The sequence below is a fragment of the Lactuca virosa genome, chromosome 7 (assembly GCF_052849685.1).
Source record: "Lactuca virosa cultivar CGN04683 chromosome 7, Lactuca_virosa_CGN04683_v6, whole genome shotgun sequence".
Classification (NCBI taxonomy): domain Eukaryota; kingdom Viridiplantae; phylum Streptophyta; class Magnoliopsida; order Asterales; family Asteraceae; genus Lactuca; species Lactuca virosa.
In genome coordinates, this window is record NC_136432.1 from 219241436 (window position 1) to 219248896 (window position 7461).

Here is a 7461-nt window from a genome sequence, read left to right on the forward strand (position 1 = left end):
GACTTGATTATGGTTGATTAATGATTTTAAAATGAAATTTTTGGTCATGATTTTTGGGATGTTACAAGTTTGTATCAGAGCCTTGGTTTGAGGGATTCGGATACACTCTCGGGTGTGTTTGAACTCAAACCGAGGACTTGGTATGAAAATTTTCAAAGAAAATCGTTTTTATAAAAAGGAACTTTGAGAAAAAGATTAGAATTTTGGAAAAAGGATAAGAAAAAGGAACTTTGAGAAAAGATAAGATTTTTGGGAAAAAGAGAAAAGGGTGTGGTGCATGCAATCAGCCGAGCTCAAGTAAGTTCTCCCAAATTACCCATAGAAGTTTATGTTATGACATGATTATGTGATCAACATGCTTTTTTAGGGCTAAGGATCTAGGAAGGATGCCTTGTATGCCTTTTATATGCGTTGATTGAGCTGCATGCTAGTATTGATTAGTCAGTGGTAGGATAGCCTGTTTAGGTTATGCCTGATTATATGAGCTTTATGAATTGCATGCTAGTATAGATTCCTGAGTAGGGGATATAACAGTTTGATTGGATTATGTGGTTAGTTTTTCCCATTGTCTGAATGCTGCTTGCTTTGTGCTTGTGGGACTTTTAGTAATACGAGCTAGCCATTACGTGAATATGCTAAGTCACATGTGGCACGGGCTGGATAATCTCAGAGTGACAAGATCTGACCCTATTGTGCAACTCTTGTTTGAGTCCAACCGTTCTAGGGATGAGTCTTTTACTCGAAGGATTATCTGATCTCTGTTGTATGTGGCTATATTCATGAGGTAGCTAGTTGACATTACTGAGAAGTCCTTCAACAACTGAGGACGGAATGAGATAGAGGATACCCTAGGGCAAGCCTAGGATGAGAGTAATGCTGGGAGCAGTGAAAGGGACTTGGTGTAGTCGAGGCAACTCTTGAGGAAAGTACGGATTGATGTGGAAGGTAGTAGGGGCCCATACTGCTGAAAGCAGAGGATCTGTACTCGATTCAAGAAGGGCTGAGATAAAATCAGGGAACTTGTAGTGCGTGTGTGATCCCTCGGTAGTGATGTGTATTCTGATGGTTGTTATGGTATGTTTTCAGCATGGTGACATTGCGTGAGAGACCAGTCGGCGGATCAGGCGCTGGAGAGGGATCAGGCTCAGGTTCAGGAGCCGAGTAGCTCGAGGAGCAGACGAGGGAGTTTATTTCAGCTGAGGTTATGCACAGTATTCTGGACTAGACTCCTGTGATCTTTGGTTCGGTCAAGGAGGGTATTTTGGAGCTTCTAAATGAGAAGCTGAGAGTTTTTCGTACTGATATAATGGCCATGATGGGGGCGCTTCGCTGACATTTCGAGAGTTCGGAGCTTGTGGAGCTCCGGATTATCATGGAGCTAGGGACCCCATTGCTAGCGGCAGGTGGTTGGCTGATGTCGCCAACGCTTTCCGTACGAGCCGGTGCCCTGAGGGGGACAAGGTCCGACTTGTCTCCTGTCTTCTGAAGGACAAAGCACGTGATTTGTGGGAGGAGGTTGGTCATGCCATTGGGGATGATGCCGCGTTGGACGCGATGACATGGAGTGATTTCTCGACCAGGTTCAGGGCCGAGTTTGCACCCGTGATTGAGGTGCAACAGTTAGCACGAGAGTTTCAGGATTTGCGGCAGACTACAGAGACAGTGGCAGAAATCACCGCCAAGTTCAGGGAGAGGGCTCTTCTTGTTCCGCAGTATGTGGCGGACGAGGAAATGAAGAAGGCCCGATATCACGAGATGCTGAGGAGTGGCATCATGGAGTTTGTGAGTAGGTCCAGCTGCAAGACGCTGGAGGATATGATTGCTCGGGCCAGGGAGAGGGAGATCGATCTGGAGCACCTCAGGAAGAGGAAGCCGGAGGAGGTTCAGGTAGCTGTAGGTTCAGGCAAGAGACCCAAGGGGTCGGATGTGAGATCGAGGGATTATCAGGGCCGCAGTCGTTGTCGCAAGTGTGGCAGGACGCTCGAGGGTGCGTGCAAGGGTGGTAGTGGTGGTGATTCTGGCTCCTTCAAGTGCGGCCGGAATGGTCATTTCAGCAGGGATTGTACTGCTACCACCACTCAGGGATCAGACCTGATATGTTTTCATTGCAGTCAGAGGGGCCACAAGAAGGCCCAGTGTCTGAGTTTTCTTCCAGCAGGACAGGTGATGGCACCTGCCCCTGCGACCATGAGGATCACCGACGGCCGTCAGGGCCGATCGGAGGCACATGCGGTGGGGAGCAGGGCTTTTCAGTTGTCTAGGGTGGAGACAAGAGCAGCACCGTACGTTGCAGGTGTGTATCTTTTGCTTTCCTGTCAATTTTTTTATTCATGATTATATTGTTATGGTACTGCATCTATGTTAGTGAATGTATGTTAGAATTTTATTTATCTTCGTGTTTGGATCATATGCCATCTCCATACCATGGATTTTAGGGCGGTAGTTCATAGTAGTACCCCCCCTTTTGAACCGGTTCTCAGGATGCAGTCACTGTAGCAGGTGTGAGTGGGGCTCGGGAAGTGTTCTGTTAGTCTTCAAGAGTTGTTCAGATTTGGTATTGGTTGGTTGGAGCGCTAGCAGTGGTAAGCGTTGGATGTCAGCAGATCGACCCTTTAGATGGAGAGAAGGATTGGGAATCCTTCCCAAGCTGGGAGCTGTAGGAATCTAGTCGAATTGAAGTGGGGGAGAACTATCCCAGAGGTCAGGAGCAGGAGTAAGTGCAAATTGGGATGAGTTCGCAACTTTGTTGGAAAGGAAATCAGCCCTAGTGGCTGTTAGGATAGAGGAGCGCGCGATTTGGGAGTTTGGGAAACTTCCCAACATTGAGTTCGTGAATTTGTGGTAGATGATACATGGGTGGGAACCAGGTGGGTGATTTTCTCGGCAGTATGCGAGTTTAGTCAGGATGTAAGGCTACGGGGTCGCCATAGCAATCTCCAGCAGTTAGACAGAGCGGGAAGAGCAGTAAGGCTGCGGGATAGCCATAGCATTTCATTAGCAGCTAGTTAGAGGAGTGTGGGCGAGGTCCCGTATCTCCTAGTTAGCATGATGAAGATCGATAGAGAGATTAGTTCGTTGAGTTTTAGGATGGAGTGGGGCCTGCATAGCCCAAGTTAGGTGTGACCTGTGGGAGAGACCACTCCGATATGTAGTTGGGTGAGACCCGTGGGCGAGGCCCGTATGATTATAGCAACGCAGGTGGGACCTGGTTGAGACCGTAGGGCCATGTTAGGGGATTGAGGATCCCAGGACTTAGGGAGCCATAGTGGCAAGGTAGATAGAGCAGTTTTAGCTAGCCGAAGTTTCTTCAGAGGTCGCTGGGCGCGACTGAGAGTTTGAGCTTGGGTTCAGTAACTGGAGGGAATCCGGTATTCCGAATGGTGGACAGAAAGGTTCGGGCATGGGAGGTCCCCATTCTTTTGGAAAGAAGGCAAGAGGCAACATGGTGTTCGGGCAGAATTGTCTATCATGATGGTTCCTGTGTGCGAAGTAGCTTGGGGTTTGCGGAAGTTTGAAGTTCGTCTTCTCCAGAATGGAAGACCGTGTTGGCTTTCAGTGTCTTGGGAATGTTGTTTCGCGCGTAGAATCATCGGTTGCGTTCCGCAGATCAGCTGTTGGGAAGATGGGTGTTAGTAAGGAGAGACTTCGAGGACGAAGTCTAGTTTAAGTGGGGGAGAGTCGTAACACCCTGTTCTGAAAGTATCCGTTTTTGGATTTCAGAGGCCAAGGCTAGGGGCGTTTTGGTCTTTTATGGGCTTTGAGTTTTTGTTCGAGAGGTTTTGGGCCGGGGTGTGTCGCTAGAAGCGTAGGGCTTCTCGCCACCTCTTCGTGGATACAAAGTTCGTCGGAAACAAACTTAGAATGCAGGAGTTACGACACTTTGAAGTTATTGGCATTAATGGTCCCTAATGGAAAAAGTTGACAAGGAAGGACCATGCATGCAAAGTGGAAGGCACGTGGGTACGTCCAATGTATAAAGGATGAGGATCGCGGGTGCGTTAGGCGTACGCCCAACGTACGTCCAGAGTCCAGAAACCCTAAATTTAAGGGCATGCCACTATAAAAAGAATGATAAGCCTCAAGGGTCAGTCTCTATTTCACCCTTGGACAGCCACCACGAAAACCCTAATCCTCTTGGAGCATTCTTGGAGCTTTGAAGGCTTTGTGAGAACATTTTGGTGTTTTGGGTCCACTCCTCAAAGAAGCAAACGTCAAGACAAGGTGTTGGTGCAAGGGAGAAGGTTCAGATCTGGGATTGTTGCTTCACTTCAGACCTTTTTAAGGTATAAAGTCATGAGCTTGATGATTAATCTTTTAGATCTCTTTAGGGTGGGTTTATGGACTCTTTTGGTCCCAAGATTGGACCTTTATGACTTAACTCGTTTTCTAGGTCTAGGGTTGCCACCCTTAGCGTCATATGAGTCCCATAAGTAGTAAAGTTTCAATCTTTAGGACCCATTTGTGTTCATGCATGAGATCTAGCCCTTGGTATGGAAGATTGTTGAGTTTGGTCTCATTTGGTGGGTTGCAAGCCACCAAGTAGTCGACTTTATGGATTAAGACATTAATGAGGACTTGGATATGTAATTGTAGCCTCTGGACTAGAGTATTAAGCACTTAATGGGAAATGACTTAACAGTGGGGAGTACGCCCAACGTACATAGGAGTACGCCCAGCGTACTCACCAGTCAAGGTTTACGATCCCGTGTTTACGGCCATGGTTTGCGGCCAAAGGTTTGCGGTCAAGGGTTTGCGGCCAGGAGATAGTGACGTGGCAGGGGGTACGCCCAGCGTATATAGGAGTACGCCCAACGTACTCATCAGTCATGGGCTTGTTATGTTTTAGGCCTCGATTTGGGCTATGTAGTGGACCTGGGGTCTTTCGGCCTTGGTGGGACATCATAAGTCAGATAATAGGGGTCAAGTATATGTTTTGGGCTTAGGGTAAGGTCCATTAGAGAGAGTGGGCCCAATTTAGCAAGTTGGGCCATTAGTGGGCCACTAGTGGGCTTGGGAAGCTTACCTAGTGTTGGGCATTTTTCATTATGGTTTGGGCCTTAGTTATGGACCAAGTTGGCCTAGGGGTAGAATGGTCATTCTACCCTATGAAGGATTATTGTATTGGACTAAGTGATGTTTGGTATTGGTAGTTTGGGAAGTTGAAGGGGTCAGCAGTTCGAGAATTGCCAGTCAGCAGCCAGAGGAGTATCAGCAGGGTTCAGCAGTGCGAGGTGAGTCTCCTCACTTTGTGCTTGGGTCTACGACCACAATGCCGGCCCATTATGTTTATGTATGGGTAGGAAGACCCGGGGGTTAGCCCTAGGCATTTTATGATATGTGTCGGGCGAGGCCCGAGGAGTGTTAGTATGCTAGAGGTAGTTGTGATTCTTGTATGTGTCAGTGTTTATAGGTTCCGGACCAAGGTCTGATGTCGGGGAAACCCGAGGAAGGTTTATATGATGAATGTTAGATTATACTTGTTGTCTTGGTGACACTTGTATGTGCCTGGTAGGGAGGTGAGTATGGGCGAGATCCCGTATCTCATCACTAGCCGAGTATGGACGGGGTTCCGTATCTCTTTAGTAGCAGAGCAGGGGCGAGGCCCGAGTTAGGAGGAAGGTGAGTGTGGGTGGGGGCCCGTATCTCACTATCATGAGGACTGTGGACGGGGTCCCATGACTCATCAGCAGCAGGACAGGGGGGAGGCCCAAGTCAGGCGAGGCCTTAGATCAGGAGTAAAGTAGAGTATGTTTAGCTAAGTGTTATGTGTTATGTTATATGTTTGTATGTGTTTAGCGGGCGAGGCCCTGAGACAGGCGGGGCCTAAAAGAAACAGATCTGTATACCGAGCAGGGCTCGATGCCAGTCGGGGCCTGATGCCGGGCGGGGCCCGATGCCGGAGCTAGTCCGATGCCGGGCAAGTCCCGATGCAGCGGGCGGGGGCCCAATATGTGGTTATGTATGTAGTATGTGGTAGGTTGGGGAACTCACTAAGCTTCGTGGTTACGGTTTTCAGTTTGATTTCAGGTACTTCCGGTAGCGGAGGGAAGAGCTCGGGATGATCGCATGGCACACACCAAGAAGTTTTCAGCCTGGGATGTTTACTCTGATAAAATAAATATGTTTGAAATGATACTTGTTTTCAGATTAGGATTTATGTATGACTTGATTATGGTTGATTAATGATTTTAAAATGAAATATTTGGTCAGGATTTTTTGGATGTTACATTCGCGAGTTTAACAAAAGAACAGAAAAGAAGAGAAAAGAAAGTCATGAGAGAAAAGAAGAGAAAGGAAAGGAAAACAAAATTATCTTTTGTGTTCCCGAGTTGGAGAGAAGTGGAAGGAAAATGAATAATCTTGTTCTTTCTTTCCAAATCCTCCCAAATCGGAAGGAAAGTTAGGAGGGAAAGTGATCCTCCTATTTCCCTCCACTTCCTTCCAATTCCATCCTTTAATTAAACTCGGGACACAAATTTCTTTTATTTTCTTCTCATTTCCACTCATTTCCTTTCCTTTCTCTCGTTAAGTTGAACTCGAGAACGAGGTGGAAGTCCAATTGCAATAGTTTGAAGCGATGAAAGCAAACAACCTGAATACTGGTTGTAATGGTCCGATTGAAAACGTTCCCTCCTAGGTTGCGATGTCATCATCGTCGGCGAAGTAGCCGAACTCCGAACCCCTCTCTTCTTCGACGCGATCATCCCACCGATTGGGAAAAGCATATCGTCCGATGGCGGTGGTCAGCAACCAGCAATCGGTGATTGGATGTTCGACGTGCATCGGCCGGATTGAACGACGATGGAATGGAGTTATTTGCTTTGATTGTCCGATGGGGAAGGAAAGAAGAAGACATAAGAAGAACGAACAGATTAAGATGAGGATCTGTGGTGGATGTGAGGCGTAATAAGAACATTTAGGGTTTTAATTCATTAAACTATCTTCCCTTAAATATTTATTTAATTACCAAAAATTGATTAATGGATAAGATTAAAATTTTACCATTATCTATGTTTTAAAAATGATTGGCCTGTATTGAATCCTACATCCATACAATAAATAGTTAGAATAGTTGAACCTATCTCTCTCTCTCTCTCTCTATATATATATATATATATATATATATATATATATATATATATATATATACATATATATATATATATATATATATATATATATATATATATATATATATATATATATATATATATATATATATATATATATATATATATATATATATATTAGCCGTTTACCTGTGCCAAGCGTCGGGTGCAAAGGTGGCGATGATGATGCTCAATGGTGATTCTAGTGGTTACTGCTGGCACTTTTCAGTGGATTTGTTTTTCGGTGAAGGAAGGTGTACGGTGATGCAGAAGTCTTTTAGCCATTTAGTTAAAATTAAAAGTTTGTCATTTTGGGTTGAAACTTTATTTATGTTGTTTTGTTTTATAAAAA